Source organism: Colossoma macropomum, unplaced genomic scaffold (assembly GCF_904425465.1).
Source record: "Colossoma macropomum unplaced genomic scaffold, Colossoma_macropomum, whole genome shotgun sequence".
In the NCBI taxonomy this organism is placed as follows: domain Eukaryota; kingdom Metazoa; phylum Chordata; class Actinopteri; order Characiformes; family Serrasalmidae; genus Colossoma; species Colossoma macropomum.
Genome location: NW_023494787.1, coordinates 607,647 through 633,450, shown reverse-complemented (window position 1 = coordinate 633,450; position 25,804 = coordinate 607,647). Strand labels below are relative to the sequence as shown.

The following is a 25,804-nucleotide window of genomic DNA, read 5'->3' as shown; positions in this document are numbered from 1 at the left end:
TGCAGTGCCTCAGACACTGTTGACATGAGGGGCAGGGGGTGGTGGTCTTTTATGGTGATGGCGTTGAGACCATGGTCATCAAATCAAATCAAATTTATTTGTATAGGGTTTTTTTCAACTGATGTTGTCACAAAGCAGCTTCACAGAATTCCAGTAAAGACAAAGTTTTAACATGAAATGTAAATCCTCCAAGTGAGCAAGCCAGTGGCGACAGTGGCAAGGAAAAACTCCCTCAGAGCTGAGGAAGAAACCTTGGGAGGAACCAAGGCTCACAAGGGGGGACCCATCCTCCTCTGGTCAAACTACCTACAAAATTATTATACTACTAATATTAATAATTGTAGTAGTAGTAATAGTTAGGAGTCCACTTCAGTGTAGAGTGGGCAGCTAGTCCAAGGCAGGTGGCGGTAGCTGGGGCAGGGGCAGCTGGTCTGAAGGGGGTAGCAGGAGAGAAGCGGGTAACAGGAGAGCTCGACAGACAATCATCCATCAGTGTCCGGCCGGACAGGTGGGCAGTCGTTTACTCGGAAAAAAGGTAGGGAGATGGAGTTAGTTTAGTTCTGTTTGAGTGTATGTATAATAATATGTAAAACATTTCCAGAGTGTGGCTAACGACTCCGGCAGATCTGACTATAACAGCTTAACTGAAATGAGAGAACCAAAAGGGCCCACAGACACGGGAGCACCCTGAAACAATTTGGCATCCCTCCGCTCCACCGTCCACAAACCTGAGTGATGGCGTGCGAGTGGCAGGACGACAGCACCAGCGTCTCAGTTTACTATAATTCCCTGCGTCCATGGACCCCTGGATCTGCTGCCTTTATCTAAGGGGGAACATTAACTACCAAAAGCTAAACTAAACAAGTGAGTTTTCAGCCTAGATTTGAATATCGCGACTGAGTCTGAGTCCCGAACATTTTCTGGAAGATCATTCCAGAGTTTGGGGGCTTTATAAGAAAAGGCTCTTCCCCCAGATGAAACCTTCTGAATTCTGGGAACTATTAAAAAGCCAGCACTCTGTGATCTGAGTAATCGTGGTGGCTCGTAACGGGAAATGAGGTCTTGCAGGTACTCAGGAGCCCATGTAGGGCTTTATACGTCAATAAAAGAATTTTGAAATCAATACGGAATTTAACAGGCAGCCAATGAAGTGATGATAGAACTGGACTGATATGATCAAATGTTCTAGTTTTAGTGAGAACCCTGGCTGCAGCATTTTGAACTAGTTTAAGTTTACTTAAATTCCTGCTGGTGCATCCTGACAGTAGTGCGTTACAATAGTCCAGCCTTGAAGTAATAAAGGCAAGATTTTTTGCTGCTGAACCAGGTATAACTGGAAAGTCAGTGAGATTTAAAATTAAATCTGCTAATTTCTTTCTTGCCACTTTTGGACCCAGAAGGAGAACCTCTGTTTTGTTACTGTTTAGAAGGAGGAAGTTACGCAACAACTTGGCTGATATGTACAGTTGCGTATCGTCTGCGTAACAGTGAAAGTTAATGCCATGGTTACTTATAACTGTGCCTAACGGTAACATGTATAATGTAAATAATAATGGTCCTAAAATAGAACCTTGCGGAATTCCAGATCTTACTTGTGAATAATTGGAAGATGAATCATTTACCTGTACGAACTGATAACGTTCCGTTAAGTAAGATTTGAACCACGATAGGGCGGTCCCTGTGATTCCAACCATGTTTTCTAGCCTTTCTAGGAGAATATTGTGGTCTATCGTATCGAAAGCTGCGCTGAGGTCAAGTAGCACCAACAGGGATATGTAGCCTTGATCAGAGACAAGAAGATCATTTGTTATCTTAACTAGAGCTGTCTCAGTGCTGTGATGTGGCCTGAATCCAGATTGCAATTTTTCATAAATGTGGTTCTTATGTAGATATGAACTAAGTTGCTGGGCTACAGCTTTTTCTAAGATCTTAGATATAAATGGTAGGTTAGAAATGGGCCTGCAATTAGACAATACGCAGCGTCAAGGTTTGGTTTCTTGATCAGAGTTTTAATAACTGCTAGTTTAAAAGCTTTGGGTACATGGGTAAAATCTCCTACAATTATTACTTTATATCATTGCACACAGCTAGGTTAGTAGCGAAGTCACTAAATTCTTTTAGAAATTCTGTGTAGGGCCCTGGTGGTCTGTAAATGTTAAATAATGAAAATGTGTTCTTTTTTGTGGCCGGATTTGTAATGTTGATGGAAAGAACCTCAAAAGAAGTGAAGGTGTCACATTGTTTCTGACTGATATCTAGGGTATTCTGGTAGATTACACATAATCCCCCTCCTTTGCCTGATAATCTTGGGCTGTGTACATAATTATAGCCTGTAGGAGTGGCTTCATTTAGTGCTGAATATTCATCCTGTCTAACCCATGTTTCAGTGAGACAGAAAACGTCAAATTTATAATCACTTATAATTTCTTTTACGATGACTGCTTTTAAGTTTAGTGATCTTATACTGAATAACCCAAATTTTAGAACTGAGGTGTTGCTGCTATCATCTAAATATGATTTAATATTGATTAGGTTGTTGAAACAGGCTGATTGAGTTTTTCTACGTTTAGATTTTGATTTAATTCGGGGTAAAGACACAGTCTCAATACAGTGGAACCTAGGTGACGCCTCGAGGCGGTTCGCAGACAGTCGGTTTAGCCTGTCTATCTGCGGCCTGGTCCCGGCACTGGATTGTCAGCAGCTGTTTACTCTACTTTCCTGACTAATGGGGTTGAGGCCTACATCCTTCTTTCTGATGCGGGGTTGAGGCCTACATCCTTCTTTCTGATGCGGGGTGGAGGCCTACATCCTTCTTTCTGATGAAGAAAACTGCTCCTGCGGGAGAGGAGGATGGGCGTATGAAACCCAGCTCCAAAGCTTCTCGGATGTATTCATCCATTGCAGCACATTTAGGGGGCAAGAGCGCAAACAACTGGCCACGGGGCAGTGTGGTGCCTGGGAGCAGATTGATGGCACAGTCGAATTCCCTGTGGGGTAGCAGAACCTGGGCCTTTTCTTTACTGAAGACCTTCTGGAGGTCCCAGTAGTCTCTGCGGACCCCTGAAAGGTCCGGCTTGGCGGGACCCTTGAGGGAGGATGCCCTTTGTAGGGGGCCAGGATCGACCAAGCAATGACCGTTACACCGGGATTCCCATGCATATACAGACTGTGTAGACCAGTCAATGCGAGGGTTGTGCTGTCTCAACCAAGGGAACCCTAAGACCAGTTGTAAGTGGGGGGCTTGGGTGACGTACAGCACAGTGTTTTCACTGTGCTATGAGGTCCCACTCGCAAAGTGACTGGCCCAGTGCGATAACTGATGGACCCAGAACCCAGAGACTGGCCTTCGATGGCCATAACTGGTAGGGGACACTCCAGGGGCTCAATGGGTAGGCCCAGCTCAGCAGCCAATGTGGCTCAAGAAAGCTTTCTGCTGTCCCTGAGTCAACAAAGGCCTGCAAGGTGGTATGTTGACAGGGCTCCCTTGAAAGTTTTGCTTTCAAGTAGAGCCCTGAAGTGGGGGAGAAGGAACACTGGCCCCACACCGGTCCCCCCTGACCGGAGTGAGCCCGTGTGTTTCCGGATGGGCGACTGGTGTTGCCAGGGCGCCTAGCCTCAAATGATTGAGGCCCAGGACTGTGATCAGGCAGGCCAGCACTAGCCAGTTCCATGGGCTGGAGAGGGGTCAAAGTCTCTCTGACTCATGTGGGTGTCAAGGTGGATGCATACATCGTAGAGACCCTCTAACGTAGAGGGCAGCTCCCAGGTTGCTCCTCATTCCAACCACTCTCAGCGGCTAGGGTACAAAATTCAATGGCATAATCCGCCACCGAATGGGCTCCTTGGGAGAGGGCCAGGAAGCAGGGTGTGGTCTCCCTACCCCCGATAGGGTTATGGAAGGTTGCCCGCATGGCTTTGACAAAACTTTCTCCTGTGTCATAGTCAGGAAAGTTCTGCTCCCACAGCGTGGCCCAAGCCAAAGTCCTATGGTTAATACTGAGATCATATAAGCCACTTTGGACCTCTCTGTGCGGAACCAGTAGGGTTGCTGCTCAAACACCAGAGAGCACTGCAACAGAAACCCTCTACAGGTCTCTGGGTCCCCAGCATACCCTTCTGGATTGGCCACCAGAGCACCCCCCCAGATGGGGCTCTGATCAGCAAGGGGGGTGGAATGGGAGCTGGAGTAGGAGCAGCAGTGGCAGGCTGAACCCCCCACAGTCTGTGCCCTGACCAGAAGGGTCAGCTGCTGCAGGGAGGTGGACCCATGAGAAAGGGTGTTAAATAAATTTATTAAGGCAACGGAGAGTGAATTTGGTACGTTGGAGTTGAGGTGACCCAGAGCCAGGCTTGAACCGCTGATGTACTGATCAGCAGTCTGTGGAGTTAGCACGTGCTTAAACAAAGCGTGCTTAATCTGTGATTATGAAAGGAAGATCAGCTTTATGTTTCACTTGTGTGCTCTTAGTGGAGCAAATACCTTTTATATGGCTTGGAGCCGTTTGTAGCTCAAGCCTTCTTGTGGTTTTTAAGTAGTAGTAGGGGCAATTTCTCTCTTTTGTTTTTTCCAGCCCTCTTTCCTTTTCCCTGGGCTGCGTACCGTACCGGTCACCCCTATACAAAGGTGTGACAAAGGGCTGCTGTCTATTTTTGGTCTATGTTATTGTCATATTAGGTAGTTGTGAGTTGTGATGTGTAGACTGTGTAGTTTGCATTACATGTACACTATGTGGTGTAGCCTGGGACAGCCTCATTTCTTTTGCATGTTCAATTCTAAATATTTAACTGTGATATTTGAAATCCCTGTAGCCTGCATGTGAGGACTCTGCTAACATGATGGATGTGGTTGAACCAAGCCGCTCAGCTTCAAGTCCTGTGACCAACTCTGGAGCTTCTTCTTCTGACTTAAAGGTATTTAAAAAAAGTGTTATGTCCATATAGTGAACTACTTGGTAGTTCTGTAACTAATTATGGTCAATTAAATTTACTTCAGGACTGATTTCATTTGTTGTCTGGTATAAATTTGTGAGAGTTAATTGTTTTTAAGTGAGGCCTTAGGGATAGTATTAGTTACACATGCTCTCAGGTCTCGCATTGTGGGGACCATCTCAGGATAGAAATGTTTGAATGGTTTTGGTTACACCCTCTGTCATGTTTAGCATAGTGGGGACCACATCTAAGGAGAACCTTCCACTATAGCAGTGGACTCTCAGGACAACATATAGACAACATTTCTCAACTACAGTGTAGGTTACCCAATGATTAATGTCATTCAGGGTCTCATATAAACTGGTAATAGTTTCCTGTTTTTATACAAGTGTTTAAGGTTGATATTGGTCACACACACTGTCAGGTCTGCCATAGTGGGGACCACGTCTAGGTAGAAACCTCCAGTAGAGCATTAGACTCACAGTACAATATGTAGACTTTATTTCTGAATTACAGTTTAAATGACCTCATGACCAGTGTCATTCAATGTCTGAAATGAATTTTTAATAGTTTCCTCTTTGTACACAAGTCTGTAAGGTTGATACTGGTTACACACACTGTCAGGTTTAGTATAGTGGGGACCACTTCTAGTCAACCTGAATATATGGTCTATTGTTCTCAACAGCAGTTTGTCCTCTCATAATTAATCCCATTAGAGGTGTAATATGAATTTTTTATTCATGTTTAGATTCATGTCATTTACACTCTTTTCTATAAAATGGTGGATCAATGTCTGGTTAACTTGAAGCAGCAGACACTGATAAAACATGGTTTGAAATTCTGTACTACATTTTCAGTAATGATGTACTTGTGTTTGAGATTTATTGAAATGTTTAACTGTGATATTTGAAATCCCTGTAGCCTGGAGGTGAGGGTACTGCTAACATGATGTATGTGGTTAAACCAAGGCACTCAGCTTCAGGTCCTCTGACCAACGCTGGAGCTTTCTCTTCAGACTTAAAGGTGTTTTAAAAAGTGTTTTTATGTCCATATACTGATTTGACGTATTTGCATTACAGTGTGTAGTTAATGCATTGGTGTACTTGTATTAGTTGGTCAGAAGGTATTAGTTACACATGCTCTCGGGTTTCGCATTGTGGGGACCATCTCAGGATAGAAAGGTTGGAATGGTTTTGGTTACACCCACTGTCATGTTTAGCATAGTGGGGACCACATCTAAGGAGGACCTTCCACTATAGCAGTGGACTCTCAGGACAACATATAGACAACATTTCTCAACTACAGTGTAGGTTACCCTATGACTAATGTCATTCAGGGTCTCATATGAACTGGTAATAGTTTCCTGTTTTTAAATAAGTGTTTAAGGTTGATATTGGTCACACACACTGTCAGGTCTGCCATAGTGGGGACCACGTCTAGGTAGAACCTTGCACTATAGCAGTAGACTCGCAGGACAATATGTAGACTTTATTTCTGAATTACAATTTAAATGCCCTCATGACCAATGTCATTCAGCGTCTGAAATAAAGTTGTAATAGTTTCCTCTTTGTACATGAGTCTGTAAGTTTGGTATTGGTTACACACACCGTCCGGTTTAGTATAGTGGGGACCACGTCTAGTCAATGTGAACCAGCAGAGCAGTGAACACACAGAAGAATATATGGTCTTTTGTTCTCAACAGCAGTTTGTCCTCTTTACAATGAATTCCTTTAAGGGTGTCATATGAATTTTTGATTCATATTAAGATTGATGTCATTTACATTGTCTTCTGTAACATGGTGGCTCCATGTCTGGTTAACTTGACCCACTATAATTAATTATAAAATTATAAAGAATAATTAATTTCTTTAAGGGTGTCATATGACTTTTTGATTCATATTAAGATTGATGTCATTTACATTGTCTTCTGTGACATGGTGGCTCCATGTCTGATTAACTTGACCCACTAAAGCAGCAGACACTGATAAAACATGGTGTGAAATTCTGTATTGCATTTTAAATACTGATGTACATGTAGGTGAGGTTTACTGAAATGTTTAACTGTGATATTTGAAATCCCTTTAGCCTGCATGTGAGGACACTACTAACATGATGGACGAGGTTGAACCATGCCACGCAGCTTCAAGTCCTCTGACCAACGCTGGAGCTTCCTCTTCTGACTTAAAGGTATTTAAAAAAGTGTAGACATACTTGCGTTACAGCATGTAATTACTGCATTGGTTTACACATGTATCAGTTGTTCGGAAGATTGTTTCTTTAGAACTATTAGACAACTGAATGACTTTACTGGCCTAGTAATACTGCATTTTTTGGTGCAAGTTATTGTCTTATTAGGTAGTTATGATGTGTAGACTGTGTAGTTTGCATTACATGTACACTATGTGGTGTAGCCTGGGACAGCCTCATTTCTTTTGTATGAAATGCTGTTCAATTCTAAATATTTAACTGTATTATTTGAAATCCCTGTAGCCTGCATGTGAGGACTCTGCTAACATGATGGACGTGGTTGAACCAAGCCGCTCAGCTTCAAGTCCTGTGACCAACTCTGGAACTTCTGTCTTAAAGGTATTTAAAAAATGTTTTTGTATGCACGTAGTGATTGAACTACTTGGTAGTTCTGTAGCTAATTATGGTCAATTGAAGTTACTTCAGGACTGATTTCATTTGTTGTCTGGTATAAATTTGTCAGAGTTAATTGTTTTTAAGTGAGGCCTTAGGGATAGTATTAGTTACACATGCTCTCAGGTTTTGCATTGTGGGGACCCTCTCAGGATAGATATGTTTGAATGGTTTTAGTTACATTCACTGTCAGATTTAGCGTAGTGGGGACGACATCTACATCAAGACTTCCACTAAAGGAGTAGACATACAGGACAACATATAGACAACATTTCTGAACTACAGTGTAGGTTACCTTATGACCGTCACTCAGGGTCTCATATGAACTGAAAAGTGTTCAAGGTTGATACTGGTCACACACACTGTCAGGTCTGCCATAGTGGGGACCACGTCTAGGTAGAAACTTGCACTATAGCATTAGACTCACAGGACAGTATGTAGACTTTATTTCTGAATTACAGTTTAAATGACCTCATGACCAATGTCATTTAACATCTGAAATGAATTTGTAATAGTTTCCTCTTTGTACACGAGTCTGTAAGGTTGATATTGGTTACACACACTGTCATGTCACAGAAGAATATATGGTCTATTGTTCTCAACAGAAGTTTGTCCTCTTTACAATGAATTCCTTTAAGGGTGTCATATGAATTTTTGATTCATATTAAGATTGATGTCATTTACATTGTCTTCTGTAACATGGTGGCTCCATGTCTGGTTAACTTGACCCACTAAAGCAGCAGACTCTGATAAAATATGGTGTGAAATTCTGTATTAGTTACACATGCTCTCAGGTCTCGCATTGTGGGGACCATCTCAGGATAGAAATGTTTGAATGGTTTTGGTTACACCCTCTGTCATGTTTAGCATAGTGGGGACCACATCTAAGGAGGACCTTCCACTATAGCAGTGGACTCTCAGAACAACATATAGACAACATTTCTCAACTACAGTGTAGGGTCCCTTTTGACTAATGTCATTCAGGGTCTCATATGAACTGGTAATAGTTTCCTGTTTTTAAACAAGTGTTTAAGGTTGATATTGGTCACACACACTGTCAGGTCTGCCATAGTGGGGACCACGTCTAGGTAGAACCTTGCACTATAGCAGTAGACTCACAGGACAGTATGTAGACTTTATTTCTGAATTACAGTTTAAGTGCCCTTATGGGCAATGTCATTCTGTGTCTGAAATGAATTTGTAATAGTTTCCTCTTTGTACTCAAGTCTGTAAGGTTGGTATTGGTTATGCACACTGTCAGGTTTAGTATAGTGGGGACCACATCTAGGTAGAGCCTTCCACTAAAGCAGTAGACTCACAGGACAACATATAGACAACATTTCTGAACTACAGTGTAGGGTCCCTTTTGACTAATGTCATTCAGGGTCTTATATGAACTGGTAATAGTTTCCTGTTTTTAAACAAGTGTTTAAGGTTGATATTGGTTACACACACTGTCAGGTCTGCCGTAGTGAGGACCACGTCTAGTCAACCTGAACCAGCAGAGCAGTGAACACAGAAGAATATATGGTCTATTGTTCTCAACAGAAGTTTGTCCTCTTTACAATGAATTCCTTTAAGGGTGTCATATGAATTTTTGATTCATATTAAGATTGATGTCATTTACATTGTCTTCTGTAACATGGTGGCTCCATGTCTGGTTAACTTGACCCACTAAAGCAGCAGACTCTGATAAAATATGGTGTGAAATTCTGTATTAGTTACACATGCTCTCAGGTCTCGCATTGTGGGGACCATCTCAGGATAGAAATGTTTGAATGGTTTTGGTTACACCCTCTGTCATGTTTAGCATAGTGGGGACCACATCTAAGGAGGACCTTCCACTATAGCAGTGGACTCTCAGAACAACATATAGACAACATTTCTCAACTACAGTGTAGGTTACCCTATGACTAATGTCATTCAGGGTCTCATATGAACTGGTAATAGTTTCCTGTTTTTAAATAAGTGTTTAAGGTTGATATTGGTCACACACACTGTCAGGTCTGCCATAGTGGGGACCACGTCTAGGTAGAAACCTCTAGTAGAGCATTAAACTCACAGTACAATATGTAGACTTTATTTCTGAATTACAGTTTAAATGCCCTCATGAGCAATGTCATTCTGTGTCTGAAATAAAGTTGTTATAGTTTCCTCTTTGTACATGAGTCTGTAAGTTTGGTATTGGTTACACACACTGTCAGGTTTAGTATAGTGGGGACCCCGTCTATTCAACCTGAACCAGCAGAGCAGTGAACACACATAAAAGAACATATGGTCTATTGTACTCAACAGCAGTTTTTACTCTCATAATTAATCCCATTATGGGTGTAATATGAATTTTTGATTCATATTAAGATTGATGTCATTTACACACTCTTTTCTATAACGTTGTATCTCTGTGTCTGGTTAACTTGAAGCAGCAGACACTGATAAAACATGGTGTGAAATTCTGTAGTGCCTTTTAAATAATGATAAACTTGTGTTTGAGATGTATTGAAATGTTTATCTGTGATATTTGAAACTCCTGTAGCCTGAATATGAGGACGCTGCTAACGTGATGACCGTAGTTGAATCAAGCCACTCAGTTTCAGCTCCTGTGACCAATGCTGGAGCTTCCTTAAAGGTATTTAAAAGTGTTTTCATATTCTGACATCAGTTTTTTTGGTGTCAGCTTAATAAGTAATACCCACTAAATTATTACATATAGTTAATAATATTTGTATTGTTTTTGTAATGGTGGAATACAGCATGCTGTAGTTAAACACTGGAAAAAAAATAGAAGCAATTTCTTCTGTTATATTTTTCTGACCTTAACCTCTCTTTTAAGGGTCTGTATGAACTCTCAGAAAAATCTTTTTGTATCACACAATTAAATGTCTAATGGATCAATAATCTGGCAGTATTACTTAACAAATATAAATTTTAAATATCAGATTTTCCACAATACATTGACTGTTAAATTGGCATTACCCATTACTCCACGTTCATTCTGATTTAGAGGTTGAACATGGTTGAAATTAAATATCCTTGCATTATAATTAAACTGCTTTAAAATAAGCACATTATAGTTTTAAAATAATATTCTTTTGATTATTGCAATGGATTCTATTTCTTGCATTTAGTCATTTTGGTGTAAATCTTCTGTTTATTTTCTAGGATTATTAGTTGAACAATAAGTATCGAGTGCCTTAAATGAATTACAGTATTGTTTTTCTTAGATACAAGAGAAGACTTCTGATTATTCAGATGACCTTTTTGACTCCACTGATGATAATTACAACTCCAGTAAAAGCAGTAAGGACAATAATCATGCAGGTGCTGATAAGGTCAGAAAATTGGAACACACATGGGCTGGGAACACACTAAGAAAACGACAAAGCAGTCAAGTAAGTCTCAAATTTCATATTTTACATTTCATCAGAGAGGATTATATATGGTTCAGGATTTAATTAGTTAAATTGTCACTGTTTTTTAAGTTCAGAGGGAAGAGTCCTGATAACTTGGATAGGTGTATTGACACCAATGAGGAGCTGTCTGATCACAGTGAAGGGAGTGAGGAAGAATATATTCCAGATACCTCAGAAGATAGTTCAGACAGTAGCACAATTTTTTCATCATCAAAGTGCAAAAGAAGGCCCCTTGCTTGTCCACTTCAGAGCACTAGTACAAGCCCAAACCCACTTTGTCAGAACAGCATCAGCAGCTCTACCTCTCAGATTCGGAGCAGCAGCAGAAACGGTGAACTTCAGAGCAGCAGTGACACTCAGAACTCTCGCAGCTGTGATAAAACACTTAATCCAGACAGCACATCATTTGTTGACCAAGAAAGCACAAGTCACTCAGTGATTATTCCTGCTGTAAGCAAAAAGAGTGATGGTGGGAGAGTGTATGACAAAAAACAGCACTGCTTGTTCTGTGGCTTAGCTTTTTCCAAACTTGCAAGACACCTGGAACGTAAACATTCCCAAGAGGTGGAGGTAGCAAAGGCACTAAGTCATCCAAAGGGATCCAAAAAAAGGAGAATGCAGTTAGAGTATCTGCGTAACAAAGGTAATTTTGAGCACAATTCTGTTGTATTGAAAACAGGCAAAGGAAAACTAGTTCCTCGCAAGTTACCAAAAAAACTCTCAGATGGTGAAGAGTTTATTCCTTGTGTTCACTGTCAGGGATTGTTTTTAAAGAAAACATTGTGGCGACATGTTAAAGTCTGCAAATTCAAGCCTGGTGACTCCACACCTAAACCTGGAAAAACCCGTGTCCAGGCTCTGTGCTCTTTCGCGACACCTCCCCCACCAGGTGTAACTGATGGTGTTTGGAAGCTTATAAGTGCCATGAATCAAGATAGAGTGGCTCTTGCAGTCCGGAATGACCAGTGTATAATTGATTTTGGAAAGCATCTGTATAATAAGTATGGATTGCAGGTTAAAATGCACGAATACATCCGTCAGAAGATGAGAGAGCTTGGAAGACTCCAAATATGCACACAAGAGGTCACACCCCTTAAGTGTATTAAAGATCTTATCCGTCCTGAAAACTTCATGCATACAGTCACTGCAGTTAAGCAGACAGCTGGTTACAACAAAGACACAAATAAATATGAATCAGCAAGTGTAGCCGTGAAACTTGGGCATAGCCTGAACAGAATTGCTATGCTTGTTGAAAGCAATGCCACCATAGAAGGAGACAAGGCAACAGCAAAAGAGACCAGCAGCTTCCAGAAAATCTATAGCTCCAGATGGCATGAGTATATTTCAGCCACAGCTCGGCGAACACTGGAGGAAGCCAAATGGAACTCTCCTCAGTTGCTTCCATTCACCGAAGATGTTAAACGTCTTTAGTTGTATCTTGATGAGCAAGAGCACCATTACCGTAAAATGCTGTCAGCGGAGCCTTCATCTCAGCACTGGTCACAATTAGCAAAGGTCACACTGACGCAAGTGATGCTGTTTAATCGGAGACATGAAGGAGAAGTTTCTCACATGCCCTTGTCTGCATACACTTCCAGAGATGCATCGGATCCACATCCAGATGTTTGCCTGGCCCTCTCAGAATTGGAAAAGAAGCTCTGTCAACACTTCAAACGAATAGAGATCAGAGGCAAAAGAGGCAGGAAGGTTGCTGTTCTTGTAACTCCAACAATGCAAGAATCACTTGACGTGCTCGTAAAGAATCGAAGTAAATGTGGAGTACTTCAGGAAAATATCTACCTCTTTGCACGCCCTTTTGCAATGACCTGCTTTCAAGGCTCAGACTGTATCCGGGATTTTGCAAAGGCTTCTGGTGTGAAAAATCCCAGCACAGTCACCTCTACAAAGTTAAGAAAACAGATTGGAACCCTCTCGGAAGTGTTAAACCTCAGCAACACAGAGCTGGATCAGTTGGCTGATTTTCTAGGCCATGATATTCGTGTGCATCGTCAGTTTTACCGCTTACCTGAGGGCACCCTCCAACTGGCTAAACTGAGCAAAATTCTCCTAGCATTTGAGAAGGGTCGCTTGACAGAATTCAAGGGGAGGAATCTTGATGAAATCAACATTGATCCTGATGGTACAATACACCACACAATTAGTCGTTCTTACAACACACAGTGATTTTATGATTTTTGTTGCCATACAGAGTTTCAGAACACTGAGTGTAAAATAATTTGTGATATCTTTTGAATCGAACACATGCTATAACTTGCATACCTCAGAGTATGGTTATTACAACTTTTTTTTATTTGTATGCTCTTTTTCTGCCTTTAGAGCAAGTTACAGTGGACAGTGAATTGGTAGAGCCTGAAAGCAGTATGACCGGTAAGTGGTTAACATACCCCAATCTTTTTTTTTTTTTCTTTAATATTATCCTCAGAATTAAGGTAGTAAATGTTTATGACTTTCTGTACAGTTCTGGATTTATTGCATTGTAAGGTCCTCAGTACTTTTGCCTGACAGATCTTGACCCTGAATTTAGTAATCTTGTTTCTAAGCTAACTTATACATTTGATCTAAAACTACTCGTCAGAGAAACTTGTGAATGTACTTACATAGAAGGGGTATTTTAAAATGCATTTGTTACAGGGTTTTTCTGATTGACCAAGAACGTAGCAAATTCATGATGAAGTGCATACAGTCAGTGTATTTATGTATATTTCAAAATGCACATTTTTACACTTTTTACAGGACTTGGGGTATATTACAGCTTAGCTGTATTGTGCGGTATATGTGTGTTATGTAAATGCTGTAATAGAGCAGTAGTATTTCATCAGCATGAGTGAGGTAGAGCTTCACGTTACTGAATATGCCAAAGATAGCAGTTTAGGAGAGTTTAGAAACTTCATTCAGGTATTTCTGGACTGAATTCTACAGTACTGTTTGCCTAATGACAGGGGGAGATATAAGTAATGTGTGTGGTGTCTGTTCTGTTGTCTTGACAAACAGAATGGTCATGGAGTTCTCTTGGTCTGCTAATTTTAGTGTTTTCCTTGCTGTAACACACCAACTTCTACTCAGTATTAGTTGAATCAAATGTATTACAACAGCAAACAAGAAAAATGACAGGGCAGGAGCATTACAGGAGCAGGATATGGCAGAATGATGCTTATACAGGTGTTTGAAAGATGAAAGGTGTTTATACAGGTGTTTTTTTTTTTTTGTTTTTTTGGCTTTATCAGAGAATGATGCACCCATCTCATTGCCACAAGATAATGCAGGGCAATTTGACGAGGAGGCAGACCAATTGCTGAAGTCAAACAAAAAAGTGAGAGGTAAGGTCATTAACCAAAGATTTTAAACTTTTATATTTGTTTACATATGTGATGAATTGGACTTATCAGGTATATTAGAATAGGGAAGGCAGGAAGGAAAATATAATGCCAAAAATGTATTAATCTTCTCTTTCCTTTCTTATTCAGAGTGTGATGCAACTTTGTCCTTACCACAAGTCAGTGCAGGGCAAAATGACGGTGAGACAGGCCAATTGCTGAGGTCAATTAAAAGAAAGAGAGGTAAGGTCATTATCCAAAGATGATTCTTTAGCGTTTATGTTTGTACACAGAACGTGTACAGTCTGTCGGTTAGACCTATGTGTAATGATGGTTAACAGAGTTCATTTACCAAATCTGTTGTTTGTTTGTTTTTTTATTTATTTCATACAAACCACAGCAAGACAGTCATATTCCCACATGTGAACATGACTGAACAGTCAGGCAAAACTGGCCATTTCAAACAACCTTAGGTAAAACAGCTTTAAAGATAAAGGTTGTGCAAGTGGCCTCGAATGGTAAAAATTTTACGAATCTTTAACTTCAACTTATTTTTTTTATTTATTTTGTTTGTTATTATTGTTATGCTTGTGAATACTTTTTTTTAAAATAAAAAGATAAAGCAAAGAGTCTGAGACCACGTTGGAAATTTGGGATTTAGTCAAAATTATAAATGAACAAAAGAAAGTTTTGAAAATTTTGAAAATTTTGAAACAAAGCAAAGCTATGACTAAGTAAAATGAAGAAGAAATATGCAAGGTTTGGCACTTTTTTGGTCACTATTACAGGGTTAAGGTCTTTGTATAAAATGTCAGATTGTTTTGTAGTCTTATCTCTTGAAGCTTGTGTTCATATGACTCTCAGGTGCATTTGATCTACCCATCAGATGCTTTTACACAAACTTGTAGAGTCCATGCCAACTTGACAACACATGCTGTCATTAAAGCAAATGGGCACATACTGTACAAAATACTTTTCACACAGTCATGCCGATAATTTTTTTTTTTTTTTTTTTTACCCGATTTTCTCCCCAATTTAGTCGTGTCCAATTCCACCCGCTAGTTAGTCTCCCCCAATCACACGATGCTATCAACGCTAGGAGGGCGAGGCTAACACAGGCTTCCTCCGAGAGCTGTGAAGCACCACCGCTTCTTTTCGAGCTGCCGCTCACGCAACGTCACTGGACAGCCGAACGCGCTCGGAGGAAAGCGCCAACCGCCAGGTCTGTTACGTCAGCTAACAGACGCCTGCGCTGACTAGCATCGCGCTGAGTGATGGGGGGAGAAGGAGGGGCCATCCTACCCACCCAGAGAGAGCGAGGCCAATTGTGCTCTCTCGGACTCCCGGCTACGGACGGCTGTAGCATCACCAGGGATCGAACTCGCGATCTTCTGATGAGGGCCAACGCTTAGACGGTTGCGCCACTCGGGAGCCGCGCTGATAAAATATTTAATTAAAAACTTGGCAATAAGTTACAAAACAATGCAAAATAGAAAATGCAAAATAAAAACTTTAGGATTCCACTTTATACATATAAAGTACAACCCTGATCCAGTTTAACTGTTTACTGCGGCTATATTCCACATACAGTCTCCTCTAAAAGTTTTGGAATGTAAAGGCCAATTCTTTTGTGTTTTTGCTCAAAAGATTAATATGAGATGATAGATCAGAATTTCATTTTTCATTCATAGATCAGCTTTTATTTTCTGATATTTACATCTAGATGGCAGAACATGGCAACTTTTGTTTGAACCCACCCATTTTTCCAGTTAGCAAACATATTAGAACATGTGACCAACAGGTGTTTCTTGCATTAACTGGACCTTTACCAAATTGAGCAGCATTTCACCTCCTGAAAAGGAGAACGAAGGGAGAAACCCCCCCAAAAAATTAACAACTGAAAGAAGTTGTGGTAAAAAGCCTGGAAAAGCATCACAAAAGAAGAATGTAACAGTTTGGTGGTGTCAGTGGGTCACCAGCTTGATGCAGTTACTGCAAGCAAGGGATACACAACAAAATATAAAGTGTTATCTGCTTTAATTTACTTTAAGACCATGTTACTATAGATTTGCTGACCTAAAAATTGGGTGGTCTGCCATCAAAGGTGCCCTGTTCTAAGTTGTTCAACACATCAAGATGTAAATATCAGAAAAGTTGAAATTCTAAACTGTCATCTCATATTCATTTTTTGGTCATGTTTTAAAAATTGCTGCAAAATGACAGTAAACGCAATCGATTCTGAAATAAATTATGCCGTTTGTGCCAAATGCATGTTTGATTAAAGATCAAAGCTTTGATGACATTTTATGCATACGAAAATTTCTTTTGATTTGTGTTTTTTTTTTATCTCTTAGGTCCCTGTAAGAGAACACCCTGGAGTGTTAATGAAATCCATGCTGTGGAGAACCACATGATGAGGTTCATTCAAAGCTGGAAAGTTCCAGGAAAAGCTGACTGTGTTCGCTGTATAGAAGCTGAACCACTGGCACTTAAAAACAGAGACTGGTTAGCTGTTAAGTTCTACGTAAAAAATCGCATCACAGCATTGCAGAGACAGGTGTAAGACTTGGTCAACACATACTGTATCTTGAATGGAGAATGGAGAGCTTTATTATTTAACTTAAATTGTTAATTTTCATGGTTTTCTTTGGTCTGGTTAATCTGGTCATGTGGACAAGGTTGTTCAAGGTAAAAGGTTTATTGCAAGATGCATATTTGCTGCAGTATGTTCTTAACTTTTCTACATCTAATACTTATTCTGTTACTAATAAATGCATCTTTAAACTAATGCATCTATCTGGATTAGTAATTTTGTTTGCATTAAGAAGAAAAAAGCAGTGTTCCTTCTCAGTATGGAACTGGTCCTCACAAAGAATGAAAACGAGTGATGTGTGTAATGATGGTCCTCAGATATACTCAATACCTGAAATGTCCCCACAAGTGACCTCCAGGTCAGGTCAGAATCCATTATGGTGAGATATTTGAAATTTGAAGTGATATTATGATTCACAAGTGCATTTTGACAAAGCATGATTTTTTTCAAGTCTGTAGGACCTTTGGAAAGGGTGGTCCCCACAATGTGACAATTCCTCCAGGTGACCCCCACAATTCACAAAAACAAGTATGTGTGTGTGTGTGTGTGTGTGTGTGTTATGAATCTGCAGGTGGAGGAGTGCGCACTCTGCCAGAAATGCACACCATCATCTTACCATTCGAATCACTCTTCATTTCTGGTTGGCTTGCCTTGCAAATCTATGGCAGCTGTAAGTACTATAAACAGAGAAACGAATTAGGATTTAATGATAAACATACTTTCAATATGTTCAATATGTTTTTCATATGAAATCAAGATTCAAATCAAACACTAATTTGACTCATTTAATTTTGAAACAAAGGATTAGCATGAAAAACAGTGATCTTATATACATAAACCTAAACTGCGTTAACTGCCCTGTTCACTGTTTCTGTTTTTAACCTCTGAAGCTATAAAATAAAGGGATCATATTGTTTAAATTAAAATAAATATATGAGGATCAGAATAACTGTAAAATAAAGAAGAAGAAAACCTCTGATTAACATGCTTAAAAGCACACCAGACAATTTCACATTATTCTTTGATAAAATGAGAATAGCAACATTTTCTGGGGACGTATTGACCTCTGAGCAGTGACCATATCCAGATGAATGACTTAGCTGGACCCCCTCTTAGACAACATGAGCCCTGACTGAGTTGCTGAGCTGAAATGGCTTCCCCAGATGTAGTCTCTGCTTGTAGAGGCAGTCTTAGAGACATCAGGCTGTGGCTTCTGACTGTAGGCCTTGCATTAACCACACATGTGTGGGATGATATCTGAGAAATGTGTATCTAGGTGGGAGGGTCTTTTAAAATCTCTGAGATGAATGAATGCCTCACTGTGAGAGGCGTCATCTGGGTGAGTCACAGATGGAATCAGACTGGGTTTGTTTCTCCAGGTTGGAGGAAATGCAATGGCTGATTTCACATCCTTAACAATCAGTGTATCCTCTGTATTCTCCCCTGTAAGAGATCAACATGTGCCACCACCAGCAGAGCAACCAATCCTGGGAACTCCAATTCCCAGAAGCCTATGGGCCGATTACCGCCAACTAGGCACACCTGTGCAATGCTGCATTTCAGCCAGTATGATAATCAGAGTGGAAAAGAAAAGAACAGAACTTTTTTTAAACCTGTATGTGTCTCTGCTCTTTTAGCCAAGCCTGATAACATCAACAGGATTTCACCTTTTAAATTATTATTAATATGTGAAATGAACTTCATAAAGGATTATACTTCATACAGACTTGCTGCTTCACTTCATAAAAGGTGCAAAGATACTGTGCTGTAATTATGTCATATGTAAATGTAATTGAAATTATAATTTAATAATATTACTTATTGATTGTAATTACTGTATGTGTCTCCTTGTATGTCTGCTGAAAGGGATGAGGATGAGAGACAGGTAAACTCCATTCATTAATAAGTGTGTTAATATACATGCATCAGTAATTAATGATGCTCAGAGTGTATTTTAGAAAATATATGTCTCTGGTGTATCAGCAGCGAAGCTCCCTGTATAGAAGAGTGAACATGTAAGACACGCTGATCAGGACAGCTTTCACTGATTTCAGATGCAGATAAACACATTAATTTAAGAAAACAGAGTGAATTAAACAGTGTAAAATCTCATCCCTCACTGTTTCTAACAGGATAAAGAATAATTTTGAAGATGGGAGGGAAGCAGGTCCTCAGGTGAGACTGTAAATGCTGATTGTTTCTATAACTAAATGAACAGCTTGTACAGTTTGAACAGTTTGTGTGGATTGTTTTTCGGTTCAGGTTCCTCAGGAAATGGTAGCAGATTCATCAAACGAACTCTCTCACAACTTTCAGCAAGTCAATGTGTGGAAGAGTGAAGCAATCATCTCCCACAAACCCCAGTTCCTGCACTAAAAACACAGGATTCGGTGCAGGGATTCAGTCACAGGACGAATATCCAACAAGTGATCCTGAGCTGTGTAACATGTGGGCACAGCTTAGCTTAAAAACTATCTCGGCTTCTGTATTTGTGCTTTTTATACTCTCAGCTTGTGTAAAGTGTTGATGCATTGTTATAAGTTTGATGTTTCATATTTGCTCAGTTAATCGAAACTTAGAAACTTCCAATGAGGTGAATGAAAATGTTAAGCTTTGTATTTAAACCCTGTTAGCTCTACTCCACTCCTCCCCTATAACAGCACTTTACTATTCTAACTTTAATGTGACTTTAAATTTAATGATTCACTTCTTTTCTTTTAAAATCATCATCATCACCTTAAACCACCTTAAACCATCAAAAGTATTGTTAATAATTGTGTTTTAATTTTTTTCTCCTCTTGTTCTCTCTATGCTACTTTTTAAATTCTAATTTGAATTATCTCTGTATTTTCTCATTTATAAAGCACTTTTGAATGACTGTGGTGAAGCAGTTAAAAGCTAAGATGTTTCCTTTTTAGTGTAAAACACTGTTTCATATAAACTCAGCACTGTTTTCTCTCTGTTCTCTACTGAAGTGACTCCCAGACTCAGTCCTGTATAAATCCCTCCACAGTGAAGCAAAGATCCGAACATTTCACTCCATTTCACTCTCTTTATACTCTGTGTCAACACTTTCTACTAAACACTGAGTGTCTAATAGAGTGGACAGTGAGTGGACACAGTGTTTAAACACTCCAGCAGCACTGCTGTGTCTGATCCACTCAGACCAGCACAACACACACTAACACACCACCACCACATCAGTGTTACTGCAGTGCTGAGAATGATCCACCACCCAAATAGTACCTGCTCTGTGAGGGTCCATGGGGGTCCTGACCACTGAAGAACAGGGTAAAAGGGGGCTAACAAAGTATGCAGAGAAACACATGGACTACAGTCTGTAACTGTACAGAGTGACCCTATATAGTAAGTGAAGCTGATAAAATGGACAATGAGCGCAGAAACAAGGAGGAGTGACTGTGTGTGAAAATATTTATTTATATAGTACTGGGCAAAAATAACCGGTTAAATACACGGACACACACAAAATCACGTTAATATTGCTCATATGTATTGTAATATTATAGAATATATATAATAATATAATAATACAAACACAGACAAAATAAACAGTTTTGTAATATCTTAAACCTAAAACTGTAAACAGTGGATTAGGGTTCGTCTTTTCTAATTTAATATAAATTACAATTTACTCACAAATTATTATTTAATTACCAATGATATTATAATTTAAGCAAAGAGCAGAACTGTCAAAATATTTACATGAATACCAGAAGCCATTTGTATTTGGTGGCGTTTCCCTCTTTAGTGGTAATGACCCGTTTGCACTCAAGCTGCATGAACTTTGCAAAACAAAATCCTCTGATGAGCCGATCAAATCCACATAATAATAATAATAATAATAATAATAATAATAATAATAATCTGACCACAAGCTTCAATGGAAGGAATTAAACAGATCACATTACATTTTATTATATTTTTTACGGAAATAGTGCAGAATCGTTAGTATTTCTTCTGCATCTCACTTCTAACAACCTCATTTTAAATCGTTCATCATTTTGAAACTAAAGCCCCCCAGTGTGATTTCTGTTAACTCCCAAAATGCCGAGCAGGAGTTAGCAGCTGTATTTCAGGCTGAGTTCTGCTCAGTAAGTGAAAACAGCCACAGCCTTGTGAGTGAACAGTGTGACATCAGTGTTCCCAAAAAGCTGCGTTTTCAGGAACTGAAATGCTGCTGTTGTCTGGACAACAAAACACAGACAGACAAAAATATGTGGACGCCGTCTGTAGTGTAATTTGGTATCAGGTGTGGTGTTTTGTAGATGGTTACAGTTTCACACTCAAACAGCTCTGAACTGAAGTGTAAATGACTATAAATAATGTTACTGTAAGCAGTTTGTGAGTCAGAACTTTAGCTCAGCTCACACAGCAGAGTTTGGTTGAGTGTTCAGTAAGTGTGAGATGTTTATCAGTGAGACTGTGTTCAGGTTGTCCAGATCTCCAGCAGTGGAACATGTTCTTCTACAGTACTGAACGATCCTGTAGAATAAAGAACACATCATCATCATCATCATCACCATCACCATCATCATCATCACCATCACCATCATTATTATCACCATCATCATCATCATCTTCATCACCATCACCATCATCATCATCTTCCTCACCATCACCATCACCATCATCATCATCATCTTCACCATCAAACAGTGAAAATCTCCTCCTCATATCAGAGTGGTTACCTCAGCACTCAGGACTTTTAGACAGAGAGGACAGAACCTCCATTTCTTCACCATCTTCACCAACCTGACCACAGAACAGTCCACTCAGACTGACCCCACCATCAACACATTTATTTACTACAGACACAATCCACACTTTACACGTCCTACCTGAAGATCTGCTTCCCCTCCAGCTTCAAAGTTACTCTTTATTCTGTTACAGACAATAAAAAGCACAGTTAATACAATCAACACTTTAAATTCTAAATTTAACAACTTAAACCCTCTGACTTTAACCCTTAAACTTAAATTTAAGGCTTTAACGTCTGACTTTTACCCTTAAACTCTAAAATTAAAACTTTATCGGACTTTAACCTTTAAATTTTAAAAGTGACCCATTACTCTCTGACTTCAACCTTTAAACTCTAAACTTAACACTTTATTATCCAACTTTAACCCTTAAGCTCTAAATTTAATGCTTTCTCAGACTTTAACTCCAACTGTAACTCTTAAACTCTAACTTTTAAACTCTGACTCTGACCATTAAACTCTGACCCTTACACTCCAACTCCAACCCTTACACTCCGACTCAGACCCTTAAACTCCGACTCTGACTCTTAAACTCTGACTTTAACTCTTAAACTTTGACTCTAACCCTTAAACTTTAACTCCTAAGCTCTTATTCTAACCTTTTTTACTTTTTTACTTTCAGCCCTTAAACTCTACCCTTAACCTCCAAACTCTAATTCTAATCCCTTAACCTCTTACTCTAATGTTTTAACCCATTAAACTCTCACTTTAACCCCTTAAACTCTAACCTTAACCCTAAAACTATGAATTTAGCTCCTAAAACTCTGACTCTAACTTGCTTTAAACCCTTACACTCTAACTCTGCCCATTAAACTCATTTTAATCCCATTTTAAACCCTACTTTTAAACTCTGACTCTCATCCCAAAACTCTGATTGTAACCTTTAAACTTTGTCTTTCACCCTTAAACTCTGACTTTAATCATTTAGCTTCAACCTCTCAAACTTCAACTCTAACCCTTAAACTAAAATTTTTCATCCTTAAATTCCAAGGGTCAGTATGAGTCCAGACTTCAATCACTCTCACTATAAAACATACATATAATATATATTTAATTACACTGACATGATTTGATTGTTAATTAAGTTTAACTGAACACCTGTCTGTTGAATTGAGTTTAGGTGAGTTTACCTGTCTTTCATCCTCATCCCTTTAATCACACAGAAGAGAGAAAAATACAGTGTAATTACAATCATTATAATTACTTTTACATTATATTATATAATAAATACAGTTAATTTTGAATGTCTATTTCTTCCTCCAAAACTCTTCTGAAGTCTTTCCTCTTTAAACACATCCTGTATTTCACAGCTTCTAAACCTGCTTCTGTAGATTATCTTAAACTGTATTAATCTGAAGAAGAGAAATGGGGTCATTGTTTTGTGTTACTGTGCCAGGTCTGAGTCAGCACCATCTATGGCAGTGGAGAGTTAGGTGGCCTACCCATAAACAGCCAGGAGTACCTGGTCATTCTTATTATTGTTATTATCATTTTCTTTGTCAGTACTTACAGGTGTCATAGATTTGTAAAGCAATCCAACCAGATATGAAGAGTGATTCGAATGGCAGGATGATGATGTGCATTTCAGGCAGAGTTCTCAGTCCAGTTCCTACAGATCAATCATAAATATCCTTCAGTAAGATATTAAGTTTCATTATAATTATTCTGTTGAATCACAAACTTACATTCTCCTTGTTTCTGGTTTCTAAGCAGTGTCATTGGACAGAAACAGCCTTTTGTTTGGAAGATTTGCAGGTGTGAAACTCACTTCCTGTTTGCTTCTAATCAAACATCACAAATCAGCAGTTTTTCAGCAGATTTTGCTGATTATTCTGTTAAATTTAAGGTCAGATCCTGACAGAGGCTGAACGTGTTTACTGTGATGAACTGTAGATCTGGATCATGTGATGTTGTAAATATTGCTATATCTGTAAAGTGTCCTAACCAGCCAGCCAACCTCTTCTCACAGCCTGAAACACTCCCTTGAACCCAGCCCTCCGCCTTGCCCGAGTACCAACAACTGGATCTGGTCTCCCTGCTCATCATCACAGCTATATATACTCTCTCTTCACTCAGTTCTTTGCGCAGCATTGCACCAATCCCTGTGCCTTTGCGCTGCCATTCATTGTCAGTTTTCAGTCTGTATTATTGCTGTTTGTTGTTTGAGTTTGAAGAAGGGCAGACACAGACTAAGAAGAAGGAGCTGAGCGTTTCAGAAGCCCCAGGGCACAGCTCCTGAGGCAAGAAAAAAGAACTGGAGGAGAGACCAAGAACATGATTAAGGTCAGGGTGTATTAGGGGCTGGACATAAGATTGGACATGAAACTGGACAGGACACTGGACAGGGAACTAGAAAGGCACGCTAACAGGAGACTGAACAGTAAAACGGAACACAAGACAAGACCAGGGTCTGGTAAGGCAACTGGATAGGAGGCAAGACAGGGAACAGAATAGGAGAAGACTGAAAAGAAGGCTGGACATGAGACAAGACAGGACAAGAGGCTGAAAAGATCTGAATGGGCATGGGACAGAGATTGAATGGGCTGGGGACTGAACAGGACAAACAGAAAGCATAATGCTAGACTGGACAGGAGACTGGACAAAAGGCAAGACAGGAAACAAAATAGGACAATGGAAACTGGACTGGACAGATGATAGAGACTGGCTAGGGGTCAAAATCAGCTTTATTGTAATTTCTTCTCATCACAATACATTGAGAGAGAAATGAAATGTAGTTTCTCCAAGACACTGGATTAGACAAACAACTGGACAGGACTGGAATGGAATAAAAACATAGGAACACTGAGACAGGAACAGAGACATAGACAGTGACTGGGACAGAAACAGGAACAGGAGTAGGTGAACAATGACTGGAACAGATACAAAACTGGGCATTGGAGACTGGACAGACAAAGGAGGAATGCTAACAAAAAATAGAGAGACAGGTTGAGAGACTCTGAGGTCAGCAGGTCAGGTGCAGTAAACTGTAGGCTCACAGGTACTCTCCAGATCACAGGGTGGCACTGTGGGGCCAGATGCACACTTGACAGTGTTCTCTGGAGCACTAGGAAGTGCTGTGAGACCTTACTGATCTCGCTTGAGGTCACATATTCTGACACTTTCTGTTTTTGCTGGTAATCTCTTACATAACGTCAGCCATACTACACTAGGTAGCAATATATGTGATGTTAACCTTGCTAGCTAGTAATGTGAGTAAATCTTAGCTTGCTACAATAGCTAGTGCTAATAGCTATACTTTGCACTTTGAACTTTCTTCCTAGACTATCATGTCAATGTTTACTTCTAAAAACAATTACACTTGACCTATCCTAACAGTGGGGCATACAAAATGCATATACTTGTATTACTGATATGTCAAATGTGATTGGGTCATTGAATCCAGCTTCCTTGGCAGGGCTTTATCTCTTTGGCCTTCTGTAAGCTAGCTGGCACAACATTCAATCACTCCTCCTTTCATTATCCCTTCATAGGACAAAGCATGACAAATCAGACCTTTGTGGCTTTCTTGGGTTCTCAACTGGGAATCCCTCCTAGACACCTAGCACGCCTAAGGGTCTCCCAAAGGACTGCCCTGGAAAGCACCTGCAGCCAACTTCGACTGGAAAATTCCAGGCCTTCTCTTCTGTCTGCTGACTCTCAAATGAGGGACTGATATTTCTTGAGCTTTTGCTCATGAGCCTCTTTACAAGGCACCATCAGCTCAATGAGGATCACCTGCTTCATGCTTTTCAAACAGAAGACAAAGTCTGGTTGGAGGTTTGTAATGGGAGTCTCCTCTGTCTCAGAGACCTCTCTCATACATTGTCCCAGTGCATCCAGCTGCCCTTTTGTTTTATGGCTACAGCTCTGGCATGCCTCTCCTCGTCCTCCACCATCCAGATCTTCCTCTGCACCATGGCCAAGTCTACCCTGGTTGATCGTCCCAACAATGTCAGCATGCTCGAAGGAATTATTGAACAAGAAAAAGTAGACTTTTAGGTTGAGGGATAAGGAATTACTAAGAAGTGTACGAAGAGCTGAAGTGAGATTGAGAGAGGGCAAGGAGGCCTATAAAATGAAGCTGGAAGGAAGACTTCGGCAAAACAATGCAAAGGAAGT

At 39.9% G+C, this 25,804-nt stretch overlaps 2 protein-coding genes across 2 annotated transcripts in view; one reads left to right on the top strand and one right to left on the bottom strand.

Moving 5' to 3' along the window:
• The window catches only part of LOC118805150 (butyrophilin-like protein 3), a 30,690-nt gene extending 13,436 nt beyond the window's left edge, over positions 1-17,254 (top strand). The window contains exons 8-14 of the mRNA XM_036565764.1: positions 4,810-4,911; positions 10,103-10,195; positions 10,791-10,958; positions 13,317-13,367; positions 14,225-14,317; positions 14,465-14,557; positions 16,669-17,254. The gene's annotated coding sequence lies outside the window, so the exon portion shown is untranslated. The remainder of the gene's footprint in view (positions 1-4,809; positions 4,912-10,102; positions 10,196-10,790; positions 10,959-13,316; positions 13,368-14,224; positions 14,318-14,464; positions 14,558-16,668) is intronic.
• Positions 1-25,804, bottom strand: part of LOC118805159 — a 1,027,118-nt gene that overhangs the window by 413,343 nt on the left and 587,971 nt on the right. The gene's annotated exons all lie outside the window — the stretch shown is intronic.